The sequence below is a fragment of the Vipera berus genome (assembly GCF_964194415.1).
Source record: "Vipera berus genome assembly, chromosome: 1".
NCBI classification, from domain to species: Eukaryota; Metazoa; Chordata; class Lepidosauria; order Squamata; family Viperidae; genus Vipera; species Vipera berus.
In genome coordinates, this window is record NC_138202.1 from 67,524,166 (window position 1) to 67,541,016 (window position 16,851).

General features: G+C 36.1%; 1 long non-coding RNA gene across 1 annotated transcript; it reads left to right on the forward strand.

The window, feature by feature from the left end:
- The first annotated feature begins 168 nt into the window (after positions 1-168).
- LOC308669150 lies at positions 169-12,424 on the forward strand. The gene is made up of 4 exons (XR_014026703.1): positions 169-388; positions 3,814-3,930; positions 4,954-5,036; positions 7,911-12,424. It is a non-coding gene; the product is annotated as an uncharacterized lncRNA (long non-coding RNA).
- The last annotated feature ends 4,427 nt before the right edge of the window (positions 12,425-16,851 follow it).

Here is a 16,851-nt window from a genome sequence, read left to right on the forward strand (position 1 = left end):
TTGGCCAATCGGTTTTCCGCGTTTGCGGAGGCGGCGCCGGATTCGGTCGGCCGTCCAATCAACATTAAAAGCGGGAGGTGACCGATAAGAGATCAGGCCAATAAGGAAGAGCAGAGGCGTCGGGAACGTGATCCTTTCGCGCGGGCTCCGATTGGACGACTTGAAGCAGGGAGGGGAAGATGGCGGAGTGAGGGGAAGAAGTGGAGCCAGTGCCGCTGCGGGCTGCGGCCCAGGGGCCTCAGCTGCGGTGAGAGACCGGGAAAAGCCCAAGCTCTGCGGCGAAGAGAAATTGCGAGCGCTGGACTTTGTTGGACGTTAAACCCGACTCGGCGCGGGAGTTGTTTCGGCCCGGCCTCATTCGCGGGGTGAACGGGGATCTGCGCCCAGTGTGAGTTCGCTATCGCGCCCTTTGATTAGAACTAGTTCCAGGATTATCGAACCGACCTTTTAGCTTTTCTTCCGACCTAGGCTCCAAACTGCTCCCGGCTATTTTCCTCCATGGTTTAAGGCAGCGTTTCCCAACCTTAGGAACTTGAAGATGCGTGGACTTCAACTCCCAGAATTCCCCAGCCAGCATAGCTGGCTGGGGAATTCTGGGAGTTGAAGTCCACGCATCTTCAAGTTCCTAAGGTTGGGAAACGCTGGTTTAAGGTGCCAAACGTAATGGGCGCCAGGGTAGCATCTGACAGACGAAGCTTTTTTTTTTTTTTTTGCTTTTGCTTTTGCTGGAGCTGGAGCTGGAGAGGAAAACGGAGCTTGGTTGAACGTGGCCCTTGCCGGGTGCCATTGAGCTCTGCAACTGCGAGGAAGGCACCGCTAGCCTTTCCGACTAGGATAGCTAATGAAAGCCAGAGGGGTGGGGTGTGGGGAGTTTTTGTTGGATCGCCCACGTCACGCTTGGGCAAGCTTGATACAGGTAGTCCTCGATTTACAACGGTTCGTTTAGGGACCAGTCAAAGTTAACCACAGCGTTGGGGAAAAAAGTGACTTATGACCGTTTTTCACATTGATGACCTTTGCAGCATCCCCATATTCATGTGATCAGAATTCGGACGCTTGACAACTGACTCATATTTACGATGGTTGCAGTGTCCCAGGGTCTTGTGACCATCTTTTGTGACCTTCTGAGAAGCAAAGTCAACGGGGGAAGCCAGGTTCACTTAACAAACATGTTACTAACTTAACAGCTGCAGTGCTTCACTTAAACAGCTGTGGCACGAAAAGTCATAAAATGGGGCAAAATTCACTGAAATGTTTTAGCAAGAAAAATGTTGGACTCAATTGTGGTTGTAAGTCGAGAACCACCTATAACTGATTTATTGGTATAAATACATTGATATGTGAAACTCCAGACTTTTTTTGGCTTTCGCTTTTATCTCTACCTATTCAAGGTTCACAGGAAGGCTTTAGTTGAGACTTTCTCTCCTATCCCAGACTTTTGTTTTATGTCTTTTTTCTTGCCAAATTGATATATTTTTTGTTCATGGTATTTTGTATAGTGACTCCTCTCCTAGTTTAATATTGATATGTGTGGGCTGTTCCTTTATTTTATGAAACCTGATTAGTGGCTATTCTTTTGTTTTCTTTGGATTCAGAATTACACTTTGTTACAGCCCTGCAATATTTTGTGATTTGGAATTGGAATTTAGGATGGGGATGGGTAGGAAGGCAAAATGTAGGCAGACATATTTTTTCAACTGATATTTCAATGTCATGTCAGTGTTTTTCCATTTTGAATTCCTGTTTTCAATATAGTTTCTAGTAATATGCATATTTATAGGAGTAACACATAGTGATAGGAACAATGAGCTTATGTGTAAGGAAGTCAGTAATGACTAGTTTTAGAAAATGCTGAAACATCTATGAAATAGATCTTGTTGGATGTAAGAGAATTGTTGGAGAATTCTGCAGATGGCTGGGAATTGTATTTTGAATAGATTCATGTGCACTGTATTCATTAGCGTGTACTCTGAAAGCAGCTGCATCTATTGAAGTAGATAGTGCCAAAATATATTTAATGAGTACTTCTGAATTTTATTTATTCAACTGCTGAAATATCATTGAATAAAGGAAAAAGATGCAGAGAAACAGGACTTATATGCAGTTATTTTTACTAGCCTTACTAATGAAACTAAAAACTGTAGTTGTCTAAGGGGTTTTTTCATTGTAGAGATCAGATCAGTGGACAATATTCTAGATCAAGGGTCTCCAACCCCCAGTTTGTGGACCAGTTCTTGGCCGTAGCATGCCAGCAACTGGTCCGCACAAACAAGCAAAGCCCCATCTGTGAGATGCAGGCAGCACATAAAACCACACACTCTCCAGTCCGTGGAAAAACCTTTCTCTACAGAGTCAGTCCCTATTTTTAATGTAGTTATTTTAGTAACACTCTAGGAGCATTATAAATATATTTTGTAAGCTTAGTCATGGAGAGATTTAACTTTGAAACTGGCCAATAAGACTATTTTATGTGTATTTGTTATGATATGTGTAATGAATAAATTCCTTTTTTAAAAAAAATTAAAATAGTCTTTTGTAAAATGATACAAGTGGACAACTTTCTATTTTATGTTACTGTTTGGGCACAAAAATCTCAAAAAGGACTATCCTGGTAAACCTGTGTTTACACATAAGTTGTTGGACAAAGACTGGGAAGGCCGAAATTCTAATCTACCCTCAAAAATTAACTAGATGATTTGGGGCCATATATTCTGCCATAGAGAATAAAATTAAGGAGAAACCACCCCCCTTGAACTTCTGAAGGAAAGTTGAATATAAAACTAGTAGTTCTGTAATTATAATATTCCACTCTGACCATTGCTTTTTGGGGGACCTGACCCAGTAAACCATTTAGGGAGGAATAGTCAATGGTAAATTTGGCTTAGGAATGTGTATCTATTTTTTAAAATAGTGTACATTTTAGTGTGGCGACTTACGTATTTGCTAGATTTATATGCTACTGTTCTTTTAAGAGCTCAATATGGCATACATAATATTTCCTTCTCCAGTTTTTCCCAAACTTAAAGGTAGGCTTCAGAAACTAAGGATGTATTTGCACTGGGAACTAGAACTCCTCCCCCCCTTCAGTGCAGCTCCTTAATTACTTACTTGTCCAATTTCAGAGACAAATGCAGACACTACATAACTGAGATTAGAAAATTCTGATACTGTTGCATGAGATGAAGGTGAAAGAAAATACAAGCCAGAACTATTTATGCAGACTATGCTAAGATTTTAACAAACCATTATTTACCAATTGCATATTCAAATTATGGATAAGGATATGTGATTGTATATTTCTGGTAGGATGATGGTGTTCATATCAGCTCTCGGGAACATTGATGATGATGCTATCCATTCAATCAAGTCCGATTTTCGAAGATTCTATGGACCGGTTCTCTCCACATTTTCTATCTTTCCAGCTTCTTTCAGTTGTTTTATGCTCTGGCTAGTGGTATCTAACCACCATGTTTTTGGTGACCTCGTTTCCTTTTACTGTTGACTATTCTGAGCATAACTGCCTTTCCAGTGAGTTTGATCGAACGACATGACCATAATAAGTAAAGTGGAATTTTATGATTCATGTTTGTTTTTTTACAGTCCAGTATTGGCTTGTTTGTCACCTTTCTGCTTATTAAATTCTGTTCGCATTTCAAAGGTTCAATATAAAGTCAAAACTTGTTCATTATGATTTTAATGTATATCTATTGAGATGTGCTCCAATATGAAGGAATACCGTAGAGGTCTTTAGTGGTTACCAGATAGGAAAAACAATATGTAAAATGTCTTTTAATATCTTGTTCTCGCCTCCAGGTTCATGCCTCTCCAGATCTGTGCATATATCATAGTGATTGGCAGTCAAAACTTGCATTAACTGAAAGCTACAGGCAAAAGTTCTTGGTGATGATCATTGCAGCATGAAATGAAAGGGTAAGTGCATTTTGTCCATGGAATTGTGTGGCTTGCTTCTTTATGATTTGACAGCTCCCTAAGATTCTGGGAACAGATATATCTATCCCAGAGTGCTAGAGGAATTTGCTGATGACATGCCAAACTTTTATGTATTATATTTGAGAAAGTCTAGCAAAGTGCTGGATAAAATTTGCTCATATCTTCAAAGAAAAAAGAAAGAGGAAATGTCAGAATGGTCAATCTTCTTGTTAAGCGGGGAGGTTCTAGAGCAGATCTGAAAGAGATCTGTAAACATCTTAAAACATTGCAGTAATTATGAAATCATAATGCATTTTTCAGAAATCTTGTCAAACTAATCTCTCATTTTTTCATTGGCTAATTTTAGATTGGAAAATGAAATAGACTAGTATGCCTTGATTTCAGTGAAGTGTTAAGTGAGGTACCCCATGTGATTCTGCTTTAGCATGTTACTACTGTATTGTTTAGGCTGGGTGTCATGAGAAATAAAAGAATAGCTGGTTTGAGAAATCACACTTAAACAGTACTTAATTAGTAATTCCTCATCAAGTTAGGAGTGAAGTATTAAATGGGATGACTTCAATAAGGAAACAGAGAGAATGCCTATCAAATTTCCAGGTGAAAATTAGATAGGATAAATTAGATGGATAGCAAATTCCTTCCTCTCCTTTAAAAACAATCTTAATAGGTTAGAGAAATGAATAAAAATAACAATGACATTTAACAGATGCAATGCATATATTCCAGAAAAATAAACCAAATGTACAGATATAGAATGGAGGAAGTACAAGTGAAATTACAAATAGCTTAAAATATGGTCTGTGAACACATTCCTCCATAACAGCAGTCCCCAACCTTTCCAGCTCGGTGGACCACATATATGCACTCGCCCACCACTTCCACGGCCTGGTTCCCAATGGGCTGCGGCCTATAGTCTATATTAATATCTCATTTTTTAGAAGTTGATCTTAGAATATCTTCATTATGACTTTTCTATAATTTATGAAAAATCTATATTCGCAGAGAAATTGTAATGGAATTGGAAGCAAGCAAATGTCCCTATCGTCCAAAAGGGAAGAACATCCAGGAATGATTCGTCACTAAAGGTAAAAATTCCTTCAAGCTAACCTTGCTTCTTGGTAACGTTATGGACTGGTTGTTTTCTTGGCATGATGTGGAAGTTGTTTGCTGTTAGCTTCTTCCAGGAGATTTTTAAAACCTTCCAGTCTAATCTGGACCTCTGGTATTATCAGCAGCTTAATGCTGGTGCTGATACTTATTTTATTATATTTGTTTGCTAGCCATCTCGCCATGAGGTGACTGAATGGATTACAATGTTAGAAGCAGTAAAATCATAGTAGACATACATATATATACACACACAGTATATATATATATATATATATATATATATATATATATATATATATATATATATATATATATATATATATATATATATATATATATATATATATATATATATATATATATATATATATATATATATATATATATATATATATATAGTATGTGTGTGTGTGTATATATATATATATATATATATATATATATATATATATATATATATATATATATATATATATGTAATAATAATACAAATTATAATTAAAAGATGGTAGGAGAGGGAGCAGCATGCATGGGGGGGGAGTGGGATCTGTTATTGGTCTATCAGCCACCTCCAGCATGATACTGCCCATTGGGGCCCCAGGCCAACTGGCAAGCCCTTACAGAAGGTCAAGAGGAGCTCACTCCGAGGAGCAGGATGTTCCAAAAGTCTGTAGCCATGGTAGAAAAGGCTCTTCTCCTGGACCCCACCAGTCAGAATTACTTGACCAACAAGATCTCCAGTATGCCTTCTCTGCTGGCACTGGTGGGGTGGGCTTGTCCCATTGGGATGAGACAATACCTCAAATAACCTGGACTCATGCCTTGAAGGACTTTAAAGATAATAGCCAACACCTTGAATTGCATTGGGAAGCAAACCAACAATCAGTGCAGCTCATGGAACAGCAGTGTAACATGGGCCACTCGAGAGGCCCCATAATTTGCCTGAACTGACGCACTCTGCACCAGTTGTAGCTTCCAAATGCTTTTCAAGGGTAGCCCCATGTAGAGCGCATTGCATTAGTCCAGGCTTGAGATGGCCAGAGCTTGAATGCCTGAGCTCAGATACTCAAAAGACTCTCAGATCTTTAAGACTTGATTTTTAGCAGTGTGAAAAGGCCACTTTGTAAAAAATCTGTTTTAAATTAAATGCTTTTAAACTAAAGGCAAATTATATCAGACTAATCATTATTTTTCAAAACAGTTAATAGTTCTGATAGATAAGACTACCATACCTTTGATATGCGGTACCCTTTTTTCAGTAAAATTTCCATCAATTCTCCACAATGTTCTTTTTATTAGGATGGTTAAATTTTTAGTGTTTTAAAGGCTTTTACCTTTACTTAGAAATAAACAAGCTTGATCTATATCAATATCTTATCTATATCTTTATCTTTAATCTATATCTTTAAATCATTTAAAAGAGTCCACCCTCTTAGTTGGTAATTTGTCAGGAATTCTATTGTGGTAGATTCCCAACATCGACAGAATGGGCAAAAATCATTTAGGGAACTTTTGTTTTTGTGAATGAAGTGAATTTTAAGAATCTCTATTATCTATTAATAACAGTTTATTTCTATACCATGTAGGCCTAAAACAATAAATGGATATAACCTTTCCGAACAAAATATCACCCACGAAGGTTTAACACTTGCTTTTTATGGTCTTGCTTGAGTGATATGTTGACTATAAATTTATTTATTTTTATGCTAAGCACTTTTAATTTTTCTTTTTTTTTGCATATACAAATATTCTTGTTTAAGTGTAAATGGAAGTAAAACATTTGAACACACTTAACAATAAGTACAAAAAGGAGTACTATGCCTTTATAGTTATTAAACTTCAAAAGTTTTTGAAGACCATTGAAGGAAATAAAAAAAAGTGCTGGGATGGAAAACTAGTATGTCGGTTTTGGAATTGGTTCAAACTGTCATTTGAAAATGCATCATTTTTCTGCAGTCTTTGCTTACAATCTCACAATATAGGTTATATTGAAAGTCAACAGTCTTTGATATTGTTAGTGGCTTACAGACTATCATTTTCATTTAAAAAAATTCTGTTGTCTTTTATTCCATAGCAAGCTTTCAATTAAATAGCATTAATTCCTAAAGTAAGCCTCTCCTGCATTCCAAATGATAAGCCTTTTGGATCTCAATTCAGTTGTTCTCAGTAGACTATTTTAGAACATTATACTACTTTATGTTGTACATTTATCACAATATATTTCATATGCAAATAATGTTTCTACATTGTAAACTGCCCAGAGAGTACTATAAAGTGCTATGGGGTGGTATATAAATCTAAATGCTATTGCTGTTGCTACATGCAATAGATATAAGATTTATTTTCCATACTCAGTGACTTTTCATGGCATTGTTTTCCAGTGATATTTATGTATCAAGAGGCAAACAAGAGTCTTCAAATTCTAATTTATAAAGTAGTCTTGCAGTGTATGGGAAATTAATGAGCCTTAAAAGTGAGCAGAATGTGACCATAATTAATGGCACAATACCCCAGTTGTTGACATTATCTAAAATTCATCTGCAGATTATTTTCTAGAGTTAAAATGCCAGGTTTTTACCAAATGAAATATTGTTTTCAGATTCATTATATTAATTAAGAGCCACTTTAGTTGAGAGCTGGCTTGATCTAGTGGTTAAGGCTCCAGGCTAGAAGAGTAGGAGACGGTGGTGTGCAAGTCCTGCCTTGTCCATGAAAGCCAGCTGGGTGATCTGAGGCCAGTCATTCTCTCTCAGCCTATCTCACCTTACAGGGTTGTTGTTGTGTTGTTTTTTTTGTAAAAATAATTAAGGTGGGATATAAATAAATAAATTGTGTGTGTTTGATTCTAGGTCTTTTCCTTTTGATCCAGGGGAGACTGTTTCTTAAAAGAGTTGCTATTCATGAATGCCCATCTTCTGAAGAAAACTCTTCCTTTATTTCACGAAATGGAAATGAAGAAATGCTGCTTTGATTCTTTTACAGCTCCTCATCATAAAAAATTACCACATGAAGCTGAATTCTACAGATGGAAAGTACAACCCTTGCAAGAAGCAACTAAAATGAATATATAGACTTTCACGTAAACCAGGCCTTTGCTTGTGGTTTTTGCCCTCTAAAAGTGATTGTGCATATAATACAAGCAATTGTCAATTCTTGTTGACACTTTTGATTCATTACATATATTTTAGTAAAATAATTCACCACAAAAATCTTTGGAGAACCTAACAAATCGGTATGTTCTCGAAATATTGTCTCAGAAATCTTGATGAAAAATTGTGGCAGAAGGAACAGACTGTCCATACGTTGTAAAAGGAAAAAAGAGAAATAGTTTGAAAGATTTTCCACTAAAAAAATTCCTTCCTAAAAGAGCCAGTTTATAATTAGATTTTAATTGAAGATTTAAGCAAATCTTGATACAACTGTGTAAAGTTGCATCAGTCATGTACAACTGAATGTACTTAAAAGCTGGAAAGTGGGGATATTAATAATATGTCTCAGAAAATGAAGGCTGGAGACTTAAAAGTATAGAAAGCAAGCCTTGGGGCAGTAGAATTTACTCGGTATCCCAATTCTTTCCTAAGGAATTCAACAATAAAAGGTACAATGACTTAACTATCCAGGCTTTTACCTGAAAGGAACAACAATGCCAGTATAACCTTGTAACGTGAAACTTTCCACTGCTTAACATGAACAAAAGTTAGACATGCTCAGGAAGGGCTTCTTCATTATTTCTCAATACGTTACCCAGAGTTAAGGTGGATATTGTGTTCTTCTAAACTTGTTTGCAGAACATTCTTTGCGTTGTGTTTCTACAGACTGTTTCAAGCTGGGATAAACGTTGCTTTTTGCCACAATGGGTGCAGAGGCCTATGCCTTCTTTCCTTACTGAGCCATGGAGCACCTTATTTCAGTTTTGTTAAAATGTTAAGTTAGGTTTGCTAATAGTTTTAACAATATCCTCAGTCTTGGCTAAAGGAAGTACATTTGATAATTGTTAGTCATAGCTAAGAAAGTTGAATGCTTTTGGCCGATTGAGGGGACATGTTATTTTCAGAGGTAAAGTAGTGGCTGATAGAAGAACATTTGGGATGCTTGTATGTTTTAAATAGTTTTAATAAGGGGAATGTACCTAGCAAAGCATTTTGTATTTGGTTGTCATCATGTTGTGTTTAGCTTATATGCGATAAAAGTGCAAACATTTATTTTTTTGCTTTTTTGAATACAAATGAAGTACAGGTAGTCCTCATTTAGTGACCACAATTGGAACTGGCATCTTGGTTGTTAAGCAGAGCAGCCACTAAGTGAAACTGACCTGTCATTGTGATCTTACTTCAGCTTTCCTTTGCTTTACAGACCTGCGAATGTCATAAATGTGAGGATTGGTTGTAAAGTTACTTTTTCATCACCATTGTAACTGTGGCATGGTTAGTAAGAACTAAGTAAGGACTTACCTGTACAATTGTTTTTTTAAAAAAGTGTTTCAGTAGAACACTTTCAGAGGGCTTAAAATCTATAGCTACAGGACAAAAAATGAAATATTTAATAGTCAAAAAGATGTGAAACTTAGCAATTTGTTCATACAAAATTTAAATTTTAAAATAATTTGGTTCATCAGGGTTTTAGAAGTAAAACCTATCTTAATGAAGCTGTTCTCTGCAACTCTTACTAAAAATTGGAAAGCAGCATGAGTTTAATCAGTTTTTTGGATTTTGTTTTAGCTATTTATACCTCAGAGATATTTTGTGGGGAAGATAATACAGTACAATGGGACAGAGTGGGAATGTAATTTAGTTTCCCCAAATTCATTAGAAAATGTTCATAGTATTTAAGAAGAAAATCACTTCTTTATCCCCTTTCTCACTAAATGCCACTGTAATAATGTATCTCTTTCTGTTGAATATGACTGCATTAAGAGTAAACCTAGCATTTGAGAAAAAAACAATACTGCTCTATATGCCCGGGAAATCATTTTACACTGTAGCTGTCCATGAGCATCTCCTTAACAGTACTAGTCACAGGCAATATTGCCTTTATTTTTTAGTTTTACATACTCATCTGTTGTCCACCTTGGCAGGAAATCTTTCACATCTGAAAGATGAAGCAAATATGGGGCATGTGCAATAGTATAATATATACATATAAATATATTTTAATACTTGTGGACAAAATGTTACAAGTTGTTTGAGAACAACAAAATCACCAATGTCTTCCATTTTAAAATGTGTATAGTTCCATAAGCATTAGTGCTTTGTAGCAAAACTGTAGTGCCATGTTAGGATCAGTGCATGAGCCTAGTAGTACTTTTTTTACAATTTCAGAGTGACAAATTAATGAAGCTGATGATGTAACTTATAGGCAACTGACATGGTCATGGTCATGGTCTAAAGATGCAGTGTCCTTTCTAGGCAATGGTAGAAGAAACTGATGCATAGAATCAGTGAGATGTGAATTTCATAGTGATTGCATGAAAATAACTTTTAATCAGCCAGGTATATTTTGAGTGCACTTAAACTGCATGTAAAACCCTAATAGAAATAATAATCCTTAAAAAAAAAACTTGTGAATCATGGAGTATTTTGCTATAATGAGAAAAATAACTCATAGTGTAACTTCTTAAATTTAGGGACTAGAATAAGCATATGACTAGTCTTGCCCATTCATGCTTTTTTCCATGAAACGTTTTGGTATGTTTTGAATGAGATTTGTTGGTTGTTTTTGTGCTTGCAGTAATACAGGAATGGGTAACCTTTTACAATGTAACTGTTGGTTGTAGAAACTGAATGATAGATTGGGGCTTGCACATATCTGCCAATGGGGCAGCTATTAATCAAGAGTAGCATCTTGCAAAATTGACTAAAGTAGAAATGCTGTCACTGTACAGCTAATTTGAATGCACCTAAGTTATTAGCATAGTTCATTATTAAAATCTCAAATTTTTGCTTACTTCGCTAATTTAGGTAAAACATTTGCTGGAGTTTTCTTACTAATTATTTGGTCACATTTATTTCATGCATCCAAATATCTATCTTTATATTACACTAATTAATCTTAGTAGGGGTTTTTTCCCCTTTTCTGAAATTACTGCTTCAGTTAGATAACTCATTTACTTAAAACCTAATTTTTGGTTCAAACAGGTCAAGTTATAAATCTAGTTCTTTGTAGATCATTATGGTTTAAATGCTACTTTTAGCTTAAAGGGGATACTGCATCTTTCTTTTTTTTAATCTCTATAAATGGCCACCTTGATGAGAGAAAAGATGTCTCTGATTTTGTATTCCTTTATTGGCAAAACATAATGATAATTTAACTATTAAGCAGGGAACTGCAGAATTACTTTTAAAGATCTCTATTTTCTCATGAAAGTGGCAAGGTGTGTCGTTTGGAGATGATATGTGAAGGCCTGAGCTTTATCGGGGTTCTCTTGTAAACAGCAGTATAAGTGAATGAAATGGGGCTGATGATTGGGAGAATTGATGGAAAAATACCTCTGAAACTGGAATGCAAAATAGCACAGTATGTAGGGGGGAAAATCCCTGATGCAAATAAAGCCATAAGATGACAATAAATAGAACTTTAGTAGCAATAACTGTTTGCATGTAATAGGACCTAACTTGCATTGGCAAGAATTGTATAGTAGAATAAATGGTATTAACCAAATAGGTTTGCTGTGCTCTGTGTTGCAGGAAGTTGAATTTCTCATTAAAAGGTTGGTAAATTCCTTTCTACCACAAAACTATGTGCTTGTACATTACAGGGCAAAGAAAGCTTGGCAAAAATTCCAGAATAATTTTATTTTCCAAAATTGATGTAATTAGGAAAGAGGTTTATTGTGTATGAAACTGATGAGAACTTATACAGAATGTAGATAATGGATCATCATTTCTGAAGTAACAAAGAATCCTTGAGGCTGGGTTGTATCCAAGGATACAATTTAGGGGTTCGGGGAGCCAAATTTTTGAACCAAATTGTGAATTTCCCTGAAAGCAGTGTATGCTTGTATAATTGTTTTATTCATTTTGTTTTGTAAGCAAATCTGATGTGGTTTCACTTTAAAAAAAATTATAAAGCTACTTGTAGACTTGAAAGTTGGAGAGCAAGTTTCAGTTCACTCTGCCTGGCAAATTCTTAGCCTCGTCATTCTAGAGAGTGCAGTTTATACCTCTTTAAAATTCAGTTGCACTAACTTTGTATGCACGTGCATACTGAAGACCAAGTAAACTGTAAATCTAATGCAGAAATCTGCCTTAAGCAGGATTTGATTGACCAGATTCATCTGCAAGGCTGGGACATATATTCAAAGAAAGTGGCTTTACTTTTATTTTTGTTCTACATTCTATGGTTTATTTATCTACACGATATTTTTTTTAAAAAATGCATATACACAAATGCATGCATGTTTATACACATTCTATAGAAGAGTTCCCCAACCTTTCCAGCTTTGTGGACCAGGGAGAGGGGATGGTTCCGCACGAGCAGCCGGCAACTGTGCACGCTCCATTTGCACGAGCAGCATGCACGCACACCTTCCGCTCACACAAATGGAGCATGTGCGTGCGTGTGCACTTGCCTGCTACTTGTGCAAGAGGGCGTGCTTGCGCGCTCGCCCATCGCTTCTGCAGTCCAGTTGCAAACAGCTCATGCGCCCACAGCCACGGCCCTGAGGTTGGGGACCCCTGTTCTATAGAACTTTCTGCTCTGTACGTATTTATACTGATCAGTGAAAATTAGCACAAGTTTCTAAAATGTTCAGAAGATTAATCAAATATTTATGTAGACAAATAATTGATATATTTAGTTGACTTTTGGTCACGAAATATATAGGAAGCATTCATTAAACTTAACAATTTTTCTAACCCTGGAAAATTATTTGCACTTTCTGTAGTTGCCTACGTGATTATTTAAATACTTGTTGGCAGAATCCTAAAGGTATCTTATATCTGTATCAGTGCAATTTTGACTGCTCACATGTTTTGAGCAGCTAATTTGCAAATCTTTTTCACTGTTGGCTAAACTGGTGCTAGGCTAAAATTATAACACTGCTGGTAGAAAATTTTACTTTCATAATCTGAGTCATGAACATGAGGACTCAGGATTGCATGCAAGACTTGAATGTGGTGCTATTCTGGAAGAACTAGTTAGACTGTTGTTAATTGCTTCAACATCTGAATCACAGCCTCATCCTAGAGTGCATTACTGTCTTGATCTAAGTGATAAGGGACTATAGTATTTGAATTACTGGAAATTTAATACTGAAATACAATTCAGATGAGAGAAAATTCTTAAGTGGCTCTTCATTGTACTTAATCTGCCTATTCTCTGTGTAGTTTCTCCTTTCTTTGATTGTAATAATTATCTTGATAGCTCTTAATTTTTGACTGCAGTTTCATTGAAATATTACTATTCTTGATGAGACTCCATACACCTTGCATTTCATCTGTAAATATTTTAGTATTTTTAAAAATTATTTTAATCAGCACCTACTCTCTAAATTTTATGATAAAATCCCTCTTAATATAAACGTCCCTTTGGATTTTTAAATTTTCCTTTATTTTGCACTTTGAAAAACAATAAGTCATGTAAAGAATTCAAGCACAATATTGACACACAGGTGCCAAAAAATAGCTCTCACAAACAGGTTTCTGGGAAATAGATTGCAAGTTCTTTGATGGTTCACTCAAGATTTAGCGAAGCTAAGCTGGACCGAGATTTTGCATTCAGTTTGTATGCTTGAGATGGGTTACGAGAGGAGCCCATATGTAGAGAAGGAGGGGAATTTAACTTTCCCAGGAATGTGAAAAAAATGGTAGTTGTGCATAGCGCATAGCTTTGGGAATAAATATATTGATGTATCTCTTAATAAAGGGGGATAAAAGATAAAGGCTTATTATTGGAATCCAAAAATGATTAAACAATGAATGCACGTTGGCTATGGGAGAATTAGGGTGACTATTTCTTGCATTCTAGAGAAGAAAGCTATTATGCAGAGAGGAACTGACTTCATTCTAGGAACATGGGAAATGAATGATGGAGGCTTTGAATCTGAGCACTTCCTAGGTGGTTTTAGATGGAATTTTCAAGTTTTCTAAGTCACAGCACAACCAACATTCCATGAAGTGTAGTATTTCTTAAGGACTGGATATTTCAATCCTTTTCCATGCAGGTGAAGACAGATGAGGTTACAGAGTTATCAGAATGGAATACTTGTGTGGGAAAAACCACTGGCACAAGCACATAGACTCACAAACCGTCTTTTTTTTTAGAGATAGTATTCTAATTATGCATGATTAAAATGTATAGTGTTATAGCTATTATCAGTAAATTGATATATGCATTTATACATTATGAAGCAATAGGAACCAATATACCAATAGCTTGAATTTACTGGTTTGATTCTCAGTTTTTTTTAGACAACATGCTGCCTCTTTAGTAAAGGGGCAAAATGTACAAAGAAGGGATGAAGCATGACGCCAAAACTGTGTATTAGAAAAAGGAATCAGTAGAATAAACCCTCTTGGCCTCTTACCAAGTTCATAGCAGCTCATGAGCCTACATAATATGAACATGGTTAATGGCAAGTTGGGTTTCTTGGTTGCTGCAGTTGTACAAACAAAAAAGGTGCAGAGTTTCAGAGCGCAGAAAAGGGAATGCATAAATTCCAAATGGGGCAATAAAAATGATCTAAGGAGTTTAGGGTTTGTGGTTATTTTTAAGTAGAGATAGTAAATATATCTAGAGCCTGTTGTGGCTAAAAACAATGAGTAATTAAAATGAGTAAGCTGTCCATATTTTTCAGGTATTAATTCTAAGACAGGTGTAGCTTTTCAGGTTTTTTCCCCACCACTTTGGCAGCTGGATTAAAATGAACTGGTTTGAAACCAGCAATAATGATACATTATGAAAATTGGAAATATTTATTATTCATTCAAGCTATATTTAAATAGGGGGTAGCTGTATTGACTTGTTAGACTGAGGATTAATAAGAGTACTCAATTTTGAAAAATTGGTGCAGCAGAAGATGTAGATAATAGAAATATTATAGCAGCATATCTGTTGCAGCACAGTCTGTGTTGGCACACACTTTTCCTATTAAGATGTGCTAAAAAGAAATCTTGACTTTGAATCTTTAATTATACTAGTTTGCAAAAAGACAGCTTATCTGAAACTAGTGTTTCTCAAAGTTCGACCTGTTGTCTAGGTATAAACATTTATTAAGGTATATTTATGCATTTTTTTGTAACTTTCCCAGTTACACATATTTCTAACCATATTTTTCTGCACATCGTTTGCCGGTAATGAGTAACTTCATATTACTAGACATACTGAAGTTGTGATTGAAGTCTTGCAAACAATTTTAACAACTGAAATAAACAGTTTCTCATTTCTAATTTTTCCCCTCCAAAATTGATTTTTCTTAGATTGTTTGCAGGTATTTCAGCTAAAGAGTAGGATTTAAGACTGGGCTACTAAATGGATATACTTTTTTCAAAATAAAATGTTATTCTAGTGTTTGAAACCTGGGAAGAATGGGTAGCAAAAGTTCAGTCTTGAAAATAACCTACAAAATTATTGGCAGATTGGTATCCCTTTTACTAAGAGATAAACTCATCTGGATAAGAAAAGACAAGAAAGAGGCTACATATAATCTACTCCCTTACGTACATTAAGTATCAATATGAACAATTTGTCTATGTATATACCTAATATTTTCCAGATGGCAGCTTGCTTTTATATCTATGCATATTTGGGGAAGGGAAAGAATGTGTTAAATGTATTCTTTTGACACTGTAAACAATAATTGTTGAAAAATGAGCTTTGAAACTCTGCACCTGTATATAATTTTTTAGCAATAAAGCAGCATGAGCTGAGAATGCACTAAAATGTCTGTGTCATTTCTTTCTAGAAACACAGTTAAATGTACAAAATTCTCTTTTTTCCCTTCACTATATAAGGAAATGTGTTTTATGTTAAAGAATCATTGAGTTGTATATTTTAAACTTGTTCAGATGTTCTTACGTGTATCCTGTTGTTAGTTGCGAAGTTGTGTCCAACCCATCGCGACCCCATGGACAATGTTCCTCCAGGCATTCCTGTCCTCTACCATCTTCTGGAGTCTGTTTAAGCTCACGCTTACTGCTTCAGTGACTCCATCCAGCCACCTCATTCTGTCGTCCCCTTCTTCTGTTGCCCTCAATCTTTCTCAGCGTTAGGCTCTTCTCCAGTGAGTCCTTCCTTCTCATTAGGTGGCCAAAGTATTGTTTCAACTTCAGGATCTGACCTTCTAAAGAGCAGTCAGGGTTGATCTCTAGTACTGACCAGTTTGAACGCCTTGCAGTCCAAGGGACTCGCAGGAGTCTTCTCCAGCACCATGGTTCAAAGGCCTCAATTCTTAGGTGCTCAGCCTTTCTTATGGTCCAACTTTCACAGCCATACATTTCAACTGGGAAAACCATAGCCTTGACTATATGCACTTTTGTTGACGGTGATGTCACTGCTTTTCAATGTACTGTTTAGATTTGCCATAGCATTCCTCCCCAGGAGCAAGCGTCTTTTAATTTCTTGGCTGCAGTCCCCATCTGCGGTGATCTTGCAGCCCAGGAAAATAAAATCTGTCACTACCTCTATTTCTTCCCCATCTTTTTGCCAGGAATTGAGAGGGCTGGATGCCCTGATCTTTGTTTTCTTATTGTTGAGTTTCAGCCCAACTTTTGCACTCTCCTTCTTCACCTGCATTAAGAGGCTCTTTAGTTCCTCTTCACTTTCTGCCATTAGAGTGGTATCATCTGCATATCT